A 16556-nucleotide genomic window follows, 5' to 3' on the forward strand; every position below is an offset into this window, starting at 1 on the left:
CCACAGGGCCGTCCTGTGTTGGGCACAACACAAGAAACCCTGTGGCTCACAAAGCCTCTGACTCATCCGTTATGGGGGAAGGGGGCTTTGTTACATTCTCCGTTTTCCATCAGCTTAGCTCCTGTTTCTACAGAATCAAAAGATGACTGCCAGAGGAAAAGGAGTTTGTTTTCTTCCATTGAATGCAATTGTTTCAATGACAGCCTGTGAGTGCTGCAATCTTGCAGGCCTCAGACACTTAATTCATCTCAGAGGTGATATCAAAAACAGCACAGCAGGCACTTACCCGCCACTGGCTCTCTTGCTACAAAAGCAAGCACCTGTTTCATCATCCTGGGCCCTGGTGACTGACCCAGGTGGGCGATGCCATATCGACTGGGGCGGGGTGAAGGGATGTGCCACAGCTGTCTGGGATACCATGCTGCAGACGAAAGGGAATTAAGGTGGAGGGGGTGTGCTGGCCAGCTCTGAGGCTCTGCTGCCTCGTTCCTGAGTTTTAGCTTTGCCTTCCTCTCCTATAAAGAGGGCCAACAGCGAAACTGCCCACCACTGGCCCTTCCAGCCAGCCAATGTGCTGCAGACTACTCTGCACTGGACTTACCACAAAAAGGCTCAGAAGGCAACATTTGCCACTCTGTTAGGGCTGAAGTCTCTAGGGCGGGTTGAAACGATGGAGAGAAAGCTCAAAAAGGTGCCTCATTCTAGCCTGCCAAAGAGAAAATTGGAATTTCCCCAACCATCCCTATAATCTTTGGTTTGATAGAGATAGCTCTGGAAAGGAGTGTGTCTGCTGGGGAAAAGCTTTGCCCATGCACCAGGAACTGGCCTGGCCAGCAGTGTGAGGAATCCTGTGTATCCTCCAGATGTGAGACTTAAAGCTGGGAAGAGATGTTCAAAGAGCTGGCTTTTCTCAAGACAGGGGTTGCTAATTTATTTCTCAAATAAATCTGAGATTCTTCCCATCATCCCTGTTCCTGTTGTCCCTGCCCAGGTGCAAGGTCTGAGCTTGTCCAGCTGACAATGCTCCTATTGTCTCTCACCTGGTGAGACCCACCTGTCACACCAGCATCAGGATACATTTCAAAATACAACTTTTATCTCCTACTCCCCCATTAAGCTATTAATACAACTCTACTCGATTATCTGTGATGTGCTTCCACTCTTATCAGCAAAATATGATTTTATTATTAATAAAAATGACTATCGAGTTCTTTAATATATGCTAGGCATTTCATTATAACTTTGCATTGTATTAATTCACACAATTCCCATAACAGCCTTCTGAATTAGGTGTTATTACCTTCTCCAATTTAAAGATGAAAAAGCTTGAGACTCAGAGGTTATGGAATTTGCCAAGGTCACACAGCTAGTGAGTGTGGGAGCCATGATTTGAAACCGGGGTTTGTTCCCATAGCCCAGGCTCTTAGCCACTCACCTCTCCACATGGCAGGGAGGGCTGCCCACTGTTTCCCCAAACACAATCTTTTCACTATAGCTTCCTCTGAGCCAAGGAAGCTTCCATTCTACCCAGGCCAGCCTCATCGTGGTCTAGTAAAACAAACGATGCTCAGATTTACCCTTTCTTCCATCTGGCCTGCCCTGCCTTCCCCTTCTTTGAATCTTAGCCACTCCTCAAAAGCTAGCTGAAGTCCAGCCCGCTCTGCAGTGGTCTCTAGAGGACCAAGCCTACCCTTGTCTCCTGGACCTCATGGCACATAATCACACGTCACTGTGTGCTGGGCTCCTGTTGTTCTAGGTCCATGCCCTACCTTGTTATGAAAGACTATGAGTCATTTCAGAGAGACAAAAGTGTAATTTTATTTTGTAGCCCCTGTAGAATCTTGCCAATACTCAGAACATAACAAAAGCCCAGTTGAATTAGATCAGCATAGTACATGGCTCCTGAGAACATTGCAACCCCCACGCCTCACAAAAATCCTGTAAAAGAAAATGAACAAGTTGGCCATAGTCTCCTGTGCCTTTAGTGCCACACCACACTGACTCAAACCAGGCATCTCTGCTTTCTGGAATCTTTGGTGCCCCATTTGTATCTAGAAAAAAAATGTTTCCTTTTCTAACTCTGAAGAATATGCAGGTGTGCCGCGAAATGCTGCCTTTGTCTACATGGCAGTGAGAACTCTGTGAATTGCAGTAGGACATCACCTCTGACCCTGCTGCCCCTGGGCCTTGTCTGAAGGCACTGGCCTCTGAGTGTACAAGAAATAGAACCTTGGAATCAACTTCCAGGCTCCAAAGAGTGTCCTTTGACTCTCCGGGTAATCCGGCAGTATGCAGTGGAATGCTGACCAGTTGTGATTAGAAATGCACTTCCCAGTTTCAACACCAGCCTACTCATCTTAGAGTAGGTGTGGAATCGATGGCAAAGTGGTAGACTCAAAACACTGTTCCACCTTGAATTCATCTACAGTCTGTCAAGCCTGTACTTTTCCCCACCTCCTCTTTTTATTAATAGCTGATCCCTATATAACTATTCTAGCCCACAAATTAACACCGTGTGTGTGTATAAAAGCTTGTATATTTCCCTCTACCTGTTCTTTATATTAATAGTTGATCTCTATATAACTACTGTAGCCCACAAATTAAGACTCTCTCTCTCTCTCTGTGTGTGTGTGTGTGTGTGTGTGTGTGTGTGTAAAAGCTTTTACATTTCCCTCTACCTCTTCTTTTTATTAATAGCCATTCTCGGTATAACTACTTGAGCCCGTGAATTAAGAATGTGTATGTGTGTGTGTGTGCTAGGGAGACAGAGGCTTAAGTGTATGTATAAGAAAATGTATAATTCCTAAGCACCTGTTTCTGTGATGAAGGGGGAAAAATAATGAAATTAAAGGCTTTTGTAATTGCTGCTCCCTCTATCAAGAATAGTCTTCTCTGCAAGGGCCACATAGCTCCTGTTCTCCTTCTTGTCTGTCTCTGTTGAATACCAGTGTTAAAAAGATGCAACCCTGACACTTCCTGCAAATTAGCACTCCCATCACTGCCTATCCCCCTTCTTCTCTTCTTCTTCACAGCACAGATACCTGACACTAGGTGTGTATTTATTAACTTATAGCTCTGTCCTCATGCACACACCCAGCTGCGAGCTTCTTGTGGGACTCTGTCAATTCCATTCATTCCTGAATCCCCCATACCTAGAACCCTGCCTACCTGTACATCATGGGTGCTCAATAAATAATCAACCAAAAAATGTTAAGCATATGGGTGAATTCTAATGAACAAACAAATGAAAAAAGGTCTTGATCTAATTCCAGTTCAATATTAGCAAACTCTGGAACTTCAAAATAGGACTTAATTTCTGTGGGTCTCAGCCTTCTCATGTGTCAAATGAGGTGCCTCGACCAGATAGACAACTTATTCCTGGACATTTCTAAGTTTCCTTGAGTCCGCTTGACATGGACAAGTGATGCAGGAGCTCCTACCCTTTGACTGACTTTCAGATGCCCTTGGGTGATGCTGTTTTCCCTCCACCCATGAAGTCAAGGTGAAAACACAATGTTCAGCTGAATACCCTACAGGAAGATTTGCCTGGGTGCATGCTTGTAGGCAATCCCAAAATGTTTCCTTTTGTTTTGCAGGAGGAAGAGAAATCAGTCTCCCTTAAAATGCTTTTGCAGCAGTTGGCCTGGCACAGTGGCTCACGCCTGTAATCCCAGCACTTTGGGAGGCCAAGGCAGATGGATCACCTGAGGTCAGGAGTTCAAGACCACCCTGGCCAACATGGCAAAATCCCATCTCTACTAAAACTACAAAAATTAGCCGGGCTTAGTGGTGGCACCTGTAATCCCAGCTACTCGGGAGGCTGAGGCAGGAGAATAGCTTGAACTTGGGAGGTGGAGGTTGCAGTGAGCCGAGATCGCGCCATTGCACTCCAGCCTGGGCGAAAGAACAAGACTCCATTTTGGGAAAAAAAAAAAAAAAAAAAAAAAAGCCTTTGCAGCATTACTCCTGTGAATTGGAACCAGGAATTAATAACATCGAGCCTGAAGGAACAACACTCTTTCTTGAGTCCCACAGAGGAGGACTCGACAGAAGTTGTCTGAACTCTGTTTAGGGAGAAAGCAAAATGTGTTTCTAGGGGAGGCAGGAAGACAGCTTTGAGGCTTCCACGTGATATCTCCTGGCTAGGCATTAGCTTCCTCAGGCATCAGAACTAATCATGGCAGTTTTGCAGTGCTCCTTTCAACCATCCCTAGAGGCCTCCGTCTTTCAGAGACTCCCAGGGGGAAGAGAACTAACACACTAGAAATAGCTGTGCTTTTGACGTAAAGCACACTAGCAAACAGGGCTAAGACGGATCACAATGCCAAGCATGACCATCACTCCAGGAGCACAGGAAACACCACGCCCCGCACTCATGGTTATGCAACGCAACAACTTGATAGAGTGCCGCTGTCGCTGTACTAGAAATCGAAGGTGATCTGCTCCTACCTGTACATAGAGCAGGGAAAATCACTTTCAACTCATTGAGAGGCTTCAACAGCAGAAAGATTGATCAAAGTGATGAGGAGCAAATCTCCCTGCCGCCTACTGATGCCAGACACATAAACAAGGCAGGCTGCAAGTCATCCCTCTAGAGGGACCCGTGCGGAGGTTGGGTGGAATATGTGTGACTAGTGAAGCATGTGAAGAGGGAGGGCGAAGAGTGGCAGTCTACAGGCAGCGGACAGCTCCAGTCTCCTGCCCTGTGTTTGCAAAAACAGAAGACTCAGGTGGAGTCTCCTGCAGCTGAGCTGGCCCAGGCTCAGGACAATGCTGGCTTCCAAGAAGGCCGTTTGGGACATAGAGGGAGCAAGAACCTGGAGCTAAATTTGGTCTGGAGCAGACTCTCATGGTACCTCAGGCCTTCATGGAGACTTTGCTGAGAATTACTCATTTTGGAGACTCATGAGGAAGAGGTGATAGATTTCTTTTCTTTGGAAACAGGGTCTTGCTTTAACACCCACACTGCAGTGCAGGGGCACAATCATAGCTCACTGCAACCTTTGAACATCTCCCTACATTTTTAAAATTTTTGTAGAGATGGAGTTTCACCCAGGCTGGCCTTGACCTCCTAGCCTCAAACAATCCTCCCAGCTGGGCCTCCCAAATCACTGGGATTACAGGCATGAGCCACTGTGACCCACCAAGACGGATTTCTGAAAGCCATCATTACAAGAGAGTAACAAAGTCCAAGCGCTCTCCAGCAAGGCTCAGGATGGTCTTCAGAGAGAGAGAAGTGGCATGCTCATGGTGTAGTCACCCGCCCCTAATCACTCCGTGACTCAAGGGTTCTTTGTGTTGCCCATCCTCACAGGGCCTACGTCACTCTTTAACTATGGGGCTGACACTTGTCATCTTTCCATCTACCCATGTCACTCCCAAATCTCCCTCATTAGATAAAAAATTAATTTTGTTAATTAAAGCAATGGAAATCAATTAACCTTATCAGGCAACATGGCCTACTGAAACAGAGCCAAGCCTTATATTGCAATTTCCTTCTGCCTGAGATCAGAGATAGAACCACACAATTTGACTCTCAGAGGGGGCATTTTCAACCCTGGGAGTGAGAGGGAACTTTTTTTCTCTAGGGTTAGAGAAGGTTCTAAACTATTCACAACCAGGTTATTTACTTCAACACAGTGAGCATTAGAATTACATTTCACCAACGTCTAAAGATTCCATTAATTTCTTTTCAGCTGTCTACCTAGCATTGTAATGGATTTAATACCAATCATGGATACTTAAAATAAAATTCAATCACTTTACAAATGGAAAAAAAGAGGCCTGACACAGGGTGGCTTGTGGGTTTCTCCCTTCTCTTCTCCTGTACCACATCTTCCCAAAATAGCCTAAAATTTTATCCCTTTTATAAATATCTCTGTGCAATTTAAACACAGTCATTATTTTACTTTAAAAAAAGTGCTATAAATGCAAAGGCTGAAGTCTCCTCCGCAAAGTCCCTGCAGTTTTCTCAGTTTATTCTGAACTAATTGCCAGAGCAGCCTGTGATGAAATCCCTAGTAGCCTTTATGATGAAAGATTAAACCCTGCGAGGAAACACATTGACAAGGTGCGCTGTAGACTCTCCGCTCCCACCCACTTATGTGGTGTAGGGTGAGTGCCCTCTCCATTCGTCATAATCCATCGGGCAATCAGCGTGCTCCCTCCCTAACTTCCGGTTTAGTCACAGTCACACAATAGCAGCCCTCACTCCTGCTAGAATAAGGGACACAATCTGGCCGCCCCAGGTGGTATTTCTCCAGCTGAGTCACTGTTGAATAAATGAACACACTGACAGTCTCTCTGAGCTTAGCCCTGAGAGCCAATTCTGTCTTTGCGAAAAGGGTGCATTACCTACTGCTATAGTCCTGGCACGGCTTCCCTCCTTAACCTACTCTTGTCTACCTAATGTTCAGAATTACCTTTCTCTGACACACTGAAGATTTTACCCCACTGCCCCTCTCCCAGCCAAACTGGAAAAATCCTGTTGCGTTCTGACATTCAAGACACTCCTTCCCTCCCATCTTACAGCATCGCACCCTTGCTTCCCGTGTGCATTACAAACTGCTGCTCACTCTTCTTCCTTCACATGTGGCATGCTGGCCATGGCTCCTGCACCAAAAACAACTCAAGGAGCCCCACCTCCTACTTCTCTCTTTTTGAGAACCCCCCCCCCACTTCTATCTCTTGCTGTATCTAAATGTGGCACTCTGCATTTCAAAAGTTACAGAAAAATAGGGGTTTGCTTGTCATTTTCTTTAATGAAAATATGAAAGAGAAGACCTAGCTAAAAGTAAAACCATAAAATGATGCCGCCTCCATCGTGACAACCCCTGCCTCAGCACCTGGAGACATGGTGTGTGTCCTCTTTCGCTGAAAATAATGTACCTTCCTGGGAATTGGAACACCTCTTAGGAGCTTGCAAAGAGACACAGTTAACAAGTGAGGAGGACTTGCTAGCCACATCCCATGCGGAGATTCCCTCAAACACATCAGTGATTACAGCCTTAGGCTCTTCCTTACCATCACCCTCTGCATGACTTCCATTACCTCTCTTTAAAATCAATCCCGACCATCACATTGATCTCAAATCATATATACCAGCCCCCTTATATCAAGCACAGAGGCCTAAAGTAACACTCTCATTCCTGGAAACAGTAAAATATCAAGCAGTGCTGCCATCGCATCAAAGCCAGGTCTGTTTTAAAGAATTCAGGATGTCTTGATACAAAAAAATCTCAGGATAGGAAGTGATCTATGGGAAAGTATTCCCACTAGGTGTTCAAAGGGTAGAAACAAAAATTACTTTAAAAATGTGGCAGAGGCAGCAGCCAAATGCATTTAGAAAAACCTGGATTAAGCTAAATTAAATGAATTTACTTACTGCTTTTAATATGAATCATGCATCTCGAGGAATAAACACAATGTGTACATTTCCCAAACATATTTATCTTGCCACCCATCCTTTGTACTGAATAATCTTATGGCAGTAATGTTCCATGAAACACACTGCACTAGAATCATCTAGCCTAGTCTTTCATTAAATGCTAGATTCCTGTTCACAACATCACACTTGGGCTTCCCCTTGTTTGTCTTCACTGTCAGAGAACGTATTGCTTGTGCCATTTTCCTACCACAATGTTCTTTTTTTGCACTAAACCAAGATGTGCTGCTTTGTAACTTCCTTCTGGTACTTTTGGATTTGACTAGGGCCGTAGAGAGCAAATTTAATCGATCTTCAGATCCGTGAAGAAAGAGCTCTTCTGGTTCTTCTAGTGGTATCCTCTAGGCTCAAGCCCACCCAGGCCTTCATTAATTGCTCTGATGACATTTCACACTGTAACATTAGCCTGGTCCTTTCTGTCTGATACGCTTCAATTCTCAATATTCCTCTTAAGGTGTGGTGGCTGCAATGAACACAGGCACTCTAGATTTGGTCTAATCAATAGAACCTAAAGCAGGACTATTACTTTCTTAGCTCTGGTCGCTAATACACCAATCAGAAGCCGGAAGATTTTACTAGAATAACCTAGAATTTTATCTGCATTAATGTAGTTCTTCATCAAAGTTGAGTTTGTTTAGGTTTATCCAGATTGACGAGATTTTGTTATTTCTACAAAAATGATGACCTTAGTGTTAAGATCCCGATAATTTGGCATACACTCTTAATGAGAATTAGACTATGATTTAAATGCCCTTCACTATAATGGACTTTAGTTGTCAACGTTACCATTGTCCTGGGCAAGAGGTCGGAGGCCCTAATGGGAGTTAGCGAGTCTGGCTCAGATTCATTCCTCCTTCATCCCCAGGCAGTGCAGCATCCCTGAATGCCAAGCAGGATGCTCAAGAGTCAGCCAAATCCCTGCTGTCAAATAAGCTTCAGCATGTGAGAGGCAATTCCTGTTATTTTGCTGGGTAATTTTTGCTTTCAAAAGCAGAAGAGAGAACAGAGGCCAATATCGAGAGATGTGAATGCTACTAGGGGACTATAGAAGAATAGAAATGCAAATGCAAATTTTGAAATGCACCCTACTGAATAGTTCACTGAAAATATGAAGGCATATAGGAGGTAATGCAGTCACCAGGTGTCTGGTCTCTGCAGGACCACATCAGCTTTTAGAATAGCCAGCATAGATTAGACAGGCACTTGAAGCATATCCATTTTCAAGTAGGCTTTAAAGAAAATTCAAGACAAAATGGTGGCAGTGGAAAGAATGTGGAATTAGCCATCAGAAAACCTGGGTTCCAAGCCTCGTTTTACCACTTATTTGTTTGATTAATTAATTTAACCTCTCTGAAAATTCATCTATATAATCAAACTTCTGGACTAGATGTTAGCTATGGGGTTTTCTGTGCATGTGTGTGTGTGTTTTGTTTTGTTTTGTTGTTTCTGTGTGAGATTTTTGTTGTTTTGTTTTGATTTGATGCGGATTTTCTATAGTTCATTATAAAATTCCCTACTGAAGACTGACTTTCCTGACTTCCAATAGCCTTCAAAAAGGACAGTTTCACATTATCTTAAAAGGGTAATGAATGGTGTGCATAGTGTTTGAAATTGAGGGAGAGGATAAACAACCAAATTCCTGTATTATGTTAAGCACAAAGTTGCATTTTTATTTACTTTTTTGTTGGTGGTGCCAAAGAATGTATTGCTTATACCATTTTTCATTTGCTCTTCAAAACTTAGCCATAGGCTTGTGCCTTTGCTTCAGTTTTAAGCATCTTGTAAAGCATGTGTGGCCTGAGAGTGGCCTGTTGCTGCTATACCTCTCCAAGGTGTCTTCATGATGACTGTCCCTGGGAGCAGCCAGCACAACTGCAGTTGTCCTCCCGGGAGCTGCAACTGGTTTGCCCTGACATGCGAGAATTAGAAAGATGGCCTTTTGGAGGTTATTAACATGATGGCATTGCCTTAGCCATCCCATAGAAAGATTGCAAGCCAGCAGGACTCCAAATTAAAATTATGTTCATTGGAAATCAACAGTAGGCTTGTAACAAAAGCAGCAAAACCATTAGAAATCACTCAAAGGCTCTTAGGGAAGTGTTTTTTTTCTCCTGTATCCAATATGGAATTTACTATCCACTGAGACAGTACAGAGTTTACAGATTTAGGTTGGCCTCTGAAATAAAGACTAAAGATGAAAACCAGGTGCTTCGAGAAGATGAAGATCCTGTCTGTATTTGGACATAGCAGCATGCTATTAATTTAATTTCTAAATAAGTGGAGGAATTTTCTTGACTCGGAAAGGAAAGCTCCTGCTGGCCAAATTCTCCTTCACCTGATGGAGCTAGAGTTGTGTATCATTCACTTCAGCAATAAATATACTTGGGGGTGAGATCAAGGATGAGACAAGAAAGAATGATCCTGAAATTGCCTGAATTTTATAATCCCAGTACATGCAGGCACCCATAAAAGATGATAGTGAGCTGAGGGGAAAGACAGAGGGGAATACTGAACAATAGTGTGGAGGATACGACAATCCATATCAAAAGCCAGATACATAAAGCTTGATGATATACCAAAAAATGCTACCCTGTTACATCTGACCCTTCAGCCAGTTGTATATGCATTCTATTAATCATTTGAAAAAAAGCTGTTCTTTCTCTGGGAGAGAGAAAGGGCTCAGGGCAGGAAAAGCAATAGAATTTGTCTTCTTTGATTACTCACTGTGACTAAAGTCTCTGTTATGAAATGTGTGTGCTCAATGACCATTCACTAAATGTTCCATGATTGTGATGAATAAGATCCACTGCAAACGAGAGCCATTGATTCACCAGAGCCCAGATGCCAAATGAATCTCATCTAGCATATCTCAGCTGTGAGCTGCTTGCGGGCAAGGACTGTGCCTAATTCATCTTTGAATCCCTCCAGCACCTAATGCAATGTCGTGCATCGAGCAGGTGCTGGGTAAATGTTTGATAGGGGAGATTGCTTTCCTGAATGAAGGGAGATGTTTGGTAACATAATCCATGTAGTAACTATAGGCAGACATTTAGAAAGGCTTACTCGGGTGCTGCCCAATCTGCAAGAGAGGAGCATACAGCCCCAGCCCCCCTCACTGATGCTGCTGAGAGAAGCCACTCACAAATAGAGGAGCAGGTAACTTCTGAAAGGCTGGGGGACTTCGGCACAAAGCTCTGAGACTTCGTGGCTTGCTGCAGCATTTAACAGGAATAACACTTTGTAGAAAATGCTATGCTAGAAGGTGATCTATGTGTACATCCAGATAAAGAAATTACAAATTCATTTAAGTTAGTATAAAGGCTGTGATACAAGAGAATGATAAGTCAAACCATGTCGAGGTGAGGTAGACCATGTGGGACAGACTTCATCGATATTTATACCGTAATTATGAAGCCCCTACCATGAGCTGTATGTAAAGATCAGGAAGACATGGCCTTGACATTTAAGGAATCTGCAGTCTGCTGGGAGAGGACCCTCACAACAGCTGAGACACAGGGGAGCAGAAGGATTCAGCGCGCGGGCCTGGGTGTGATCTAAGCTGTGTGCCATAGGGGTGTGGGGGCTTCGTCATGGGACCTGACTTTTCTGACTCCCTTTCTACAACCTAAAGTCGCATTAATTGTATCTACTTCATACTGGCTGTATGTGGAGCCTTTAAGCAGTGCATGTGCATGGTAACCACTCAGTAACTCTGAGCTGTTATTTTTATGGGAGGATAACAGAACAAGGTCAAGACCGAGGGCATTCCCTGAGCCACACTTGGCTAAATATTTTACAGTTCTCTTGAGTATGGATTGGAAATGAAGACCATTCTCTCTGTACATTGTGCTACAAATATATGATCTATACATTTATAGACTTAGCAATGCACAGTTTTGAGGGAGATGTTTAACTTTTTAAGTGCTAGTTGCTTAGGTAGCATTGTGCTCATTCTCACCTCTTAATTTAATTCCTCAGGTATTGTGGGAAGTACCTGAACCAGGTAGTTCCATTTTAAAAACTGTAAATGGTATTGAGAAGTTTAGGTGAGCAGAAATCATCACAGGCTGCACTCAGCCGGGTCTATCCTGCATGGTGATACCCTATACTTCAAGTGGAGAGTGGGATCCGGGAAACATCAGGAATCCCTTCTTCTTCAGGGATATTGACCCATATCTCCATAATGTTTACAAAATCTGTTTAAGACACCTGAGCAACGATGAACACCGTGCCTTTCTTTCCTATAGACTTTGTTCTGTCTGTGGCCACATTCCTCATGGAGGATTTTCTTTCTGAAGATGAGGTGTGAGACAGGAAGAACACAGCTGTGCTTTCAGATCCCAGACAGAAATAGTGGGACATGCTAAGCCATCAGAAAAAAAAAATATTTTGACTTATGCACAGAGCATATTTTCTTTAGAAGCTATCAGGGAGAAACAGCAATTTTTCTACATGAAATGCCATTTCTTCCCTGTACCCTGGCCTCCTTTTAAAAATCAACTTTTCATTGAAACATTAGTGGACTGGACACACGTCAATGGTCTGTTCTGCTCAGCGTTGGAACAGATGTGAAGCAGTGAATACCATCGCGGGCTGCAGAGGAGCCCACAGAGCCTTCCTGTCCTTTTAATTCCACGATGGTCTGGATAGAAAAGCCAACCTGCTGTTTTGATGGCTTAATTTCTTTTTCTCAGTCACTGCAGCAATGATGCCTCTAAAAGGGACAGCCCCCTTTTCTGTGGAACCAACTGCATTGGAATTCTGCTAAATGGCACTAAATGTCTTCGAAATCAAAAGGAGAATATAATTTAAGTGCCACTGGGATCTTCCCACAGTTTCTCTGTACCCACACGCTAGAACACTGCCTGGTGACAGGTCTATAGTTTAGGGTAACACACAGTGGGGAAAAAATGATGGTTTTTCAACCATGTATTTCAAGAAATTGACAATTTTAATAGCACACTCTTAATGGAGAATCATCCAGACTTTCTTCCCTGCTTGAAGTTGAAAACATCAGTAAGATGTGAGAAAGCAAGGTATTTGTAAAGAAATTAGCATCTATCTTCCTCCCAGAAATGGAGATCCCAATGTGAAGACAGAATAATAGCATGGGAATGTCACCCCCACCAAAATATGAGCTGAGTTTAGAGATCCCAAATGGGAATGGGAAGAAAATCACACTTTTCTCTCTGAACTGTTGTTTTTACATGAAATAGCTCATACTCTTTCTATAGTGTGTGGCCAAGAGTACCATTGTTTTACCCTCAGGAGAAGCAAGCAAATGAATGTAGATTAGATGAAAATTGCAAAACAAAAACATTTCTTTAATGACAATTGAATGAGTACTTCCTATGTACTAGGCATACACACTTGATGACAGGCAGCTTCTCTCTGGGAACTCACATCTCAGTGAACATTTCCAACATATGATCAATGCACACAGCACTATCTGGAAACTGTGTGATGGCTCACACAGAGGTATAAGGCATAGAGAGTTGGACGGCAGGCCAATGCAGAAAGGTGGAAGGGCTGTGAATGCACATGAGGAAGGAGTGGGGTTTTAATGAAACTTCCTATGTCTCTATCTCCATAAAATTAAAATAGGAGTATACCTCTCAGGTCAATAGAAGGAATAACTTCTTGATAATGAAAGCTGTTAAGATGGACTGAGTTACAAAGCAGGACCACAAAATTGGCTTTCCCGCGATTTGCCATGGTTATTTTAGGAACAGCAAATGGCCTTTCAAAATCTTGTCAATATCTAGTTTTTGTGGTCTGGGGCTAAGTGTAATTAGGAGTGGATTGAGAAAAGTGTGTTCTATATTCTCCATCTCTCTCCTTTCTCACCTCCCATTCCCTTATCAAGTCACTACAATTGAGCTTTCAACTCCATCCATTCCAACACAACTGCAGTTATCAAGGTCATCAATGACTCAATCTTACCAAATTGCCAAAAGTCATTTCATCTTCCCACTGTACTTCTCTCTTCTCAGTAACAACAACAAGAAATAAACCCCAAAACATACTTGCCTCTCCATGCTTCTGTGACACCAAATTGTGCATTTACTTGCTTGTTAATTGTTAGGTCATTGCTACTTCTGGGTCACCTAAGCCTCTCCTCTTTCTGACCTCTCAAAGAAGGGCTACCCCAGGATTCTAGCCTAGGTCTTCCAGTCTCCTGTTTGCACACTCTGTTCTAGGAGGGTCTCAAGAAATCCCATGGTTTTAAATGCCATTTGTAACCCGGTTATTTCCAAACCTAAATCCTTAACCCAGTCCACTTTCCTGAACACAAAATTCATTCAAATGCACACTTGAATCCAACAGGCTTCTCACACTTCACACACACACACACACATACACATGAATGGAATTTCATGCCATGCCATACCCCCTACACACACAACTTTCAACCTTGAGATGCTTCAGTCTTAGCAAACGACACCACCATCCAGCCAGCTGATTGGGCCTAAAGCCAGCAAGCATCTTGACTTTTTCTGTTTTTCCCTCTTATCTTATATTCAATCCAAAGACCATCTCAACTCTTCATTTCCTGCTATTTTCATTGCTGCCCCCTCAGGTTTTGCAACTGTTTCTCAATTGGGTTATTGCAATAGCCTTCTAACTTACTTTCCTATTTATGCTCCTTCTCCCCTGTAATCAATTCTTCAACTATCACCCAGGGGAATCTCAACACTTAAATCAGACCATTTCACTCTAATGGCTAAAGCCTTCAGGACTTACTACTATACTTAGAATAAACTTCAGGCTTCTTACCATGCCTACAATGCCTTGGCTAATCTGGTTTATACCAATTTAGGGACCCCGTTTCCTGAAGCTTTCCCATTGTCACCAGGTTTCCACCTGACTGGCCTTATTTCTCACCCCCTGAAGCAGGCAGTGCTTGCTGCCATCCTTGCCTTTTGTACCTGACTTCTTCTTGGCCGGGAATGCTCTTTCCTGGATCATGAAGTAGTTGTTTTCTTCTCACACTAGCCCTCAGTGAGCCTTCTCTGAATGCCTGTGCTGAAGTACCTCAAACGCACCATCAGCAACTTTTTGTATCACTCCCCTATTTCATAGAAGAAATCTACGTATGTATTTTGCATTATTATGTCTTTCACTTCAATATAAATGGAGAATCAGTAAGGATGTAAATAGGGAATCTTTCTGAGGATAAGGACTTAACTCTTTTATTGCTATATCCTTGTACTTACTACAGTGTATGGTGTAGTAGATACTTAAAAACAATTGAATGAATAAATGAACTAATGAACAAATGAATGAATGAGGTTTCTTTGAACACAAGAGGAATGAGAGCTAGACTAGTAAAAGTCACTGTTTTCATTTCTATTTCTAAAAATAATATTTTTCAAGGGCTGAGACTACTTAACACTGAACCATTAGACTTGGAATCAGCAGGAATAGGTTCAAATCAAACTTCATGACCTTGGGACAATTACAAACTCTTTGTGCTTCTGTTTCCTCATCTGCTAAATAAGCCTAACAATTCTTACCATCACCATGGAGATAATGATACATTAAATTAGATAATAATTGCAAAGTCTCTAACATACGACAGGTGCCCAATAAATGTTGCAGTTATAGGCTGTATGTCTAAATATCTATTTCCATATTAAAATTTTTTCAAAGGTTAAAGGTTTCATTCTCTTCCTTAGAATTTGCCTCAGAATCACACCTATCCAAAGCATCCTTCCTTTGCACTGTAAGCCCCTATTTTGTTGTTGTTGTTGTTGTTGTTTCAGATACAGTCTCACCCTATTGCCCAGCTTGGAGTGCAGTGGTGTGATCTCGGCTCACTACAGCCTCTGCCTCCCAGGTTCAAACAATTCTCTGGCCTCAGCCTCCCAAGTAGCTGGGACTACACGCACCACACCTGGCTAATTTTTGTATTTTTAGTAGAGATGGGGTTTCACTGTGTTGGCCAGGCTGGTCTCAACCTCCTGACCTCAGGTGATCCACCCTCCTTGGCCTCCTAATGTGCTTGGATTACAGGCATGAGCCACCGTGACCAGCCTGTAAGCCCCTGTTTTGGCCAGTCATCTTTAGGGATGAGGGGGAGCATCTGGCTTGACTGCATATTTTAAGTGCTTGGTCTCCATGTTGATGGGGGCCACAGAAACAGATGATGGGAAAGGAATCAGTCTGTTCAAAGCCTCTGGTCCCTTCTCTCTAAGGAAATCAGTGAGCTCACTGTCATCTGCTCTGCCACCACTGTCTAACTGGTAAGATCCTCACTTGGCAGGCAGGAGCCTGCTCTCTGCTTCCAGCCACTCTGCCACCATGCCAGATTCTTCCTAGATTGACTTTATCCCAGAGCATCATGGGGATGTAAGCTTTTGGACGATGTAGATAAAACAAAATCAGAGGCTTTATGCCTGCTGTTCCATCAACTTTCCAGGAAGGAGCTCAGCTATATGAAGTTTACCCTTCCAGTAGGCACAGTGACTTAGATGACATCAAAAAAAGAAAATATATATACCCCTTTTATCACATTTCTGTCCATTTATTTTAGGCTATGGAAGCAGATTGTCTTTCTCTTTTCCCACATTTTTTTGCCTCTAGGGCTGCTATTCTATCAAAGTAAGGTGTGAGCAAATCCTCTCTTTACTAAAGCCTAAAACCCATTTTTAAGTCTATCTGTGCTATGCTTTTCTAGTGTTCCAGATTTAAGTCTGCAGAATCAAAGGGCGTTTATAAAAAACCTAAGTAGCTATTTATGTCCTATTTTGTGCTGATGCCATTCACCAACCGGTTGATGGTGGTGGTGGTGATAACATAATGATGCTGGTGGTGATGGTGATGGCAGGGGTGATGATGATGCTGGTGGTTGTGGTGATTGGCTGGTGATAATTGTGATGGTGATGCCGATGCCAGTGGTGATGGCAGTGGGAGTGGTGATGGTGATGGTAGTGTGGTGGTGGTGATGATGATAGTGCTAGTGGTGATGATGGTGGTGACGGTGATGGTAGTGATGATAGTGATGATGCTGGTGGTGGTGATGATGGTGATGGTGAAGATGCTGTTGGTGGTGGTGATGGTGGTAGTGATAGTGATGGTGGTGACACTGATGGTCACGGTGATGGTAGTG

The 16556-nt window shown here is 43.2% G+C and overlaps 1 protein-coding gene across 2 annotated transcripts in view; it reads right to left on the reverse strand.

Annotated features, from left to right (window-relative positions):
- Positions 1-16556, reverse strand: part of OPCML (opioid binding protein/cell adhesion molecule like) — a 1134040-nt gene that overhangs the window by 924506 nt on the left and 192978 nt on the right. The window lies entirely within an intron of this gene.

The sequence above is a fragment of the Gorilla gorilla genome, chromosome 9 (assembly GCF_029281585.2).
Source record: "Gorilla gorilla gorilla isolate KB3781 chromosome 9, NHGRI_mGorGor1-v2.1_pri, whole genome shotgun sequence".
Classification (NCBI taxonomy): Eukaryota; Metazoa; Chordata; class Mammalia; order Primates; family Hominidae; genus Gorilla; species Gorilla gorilla.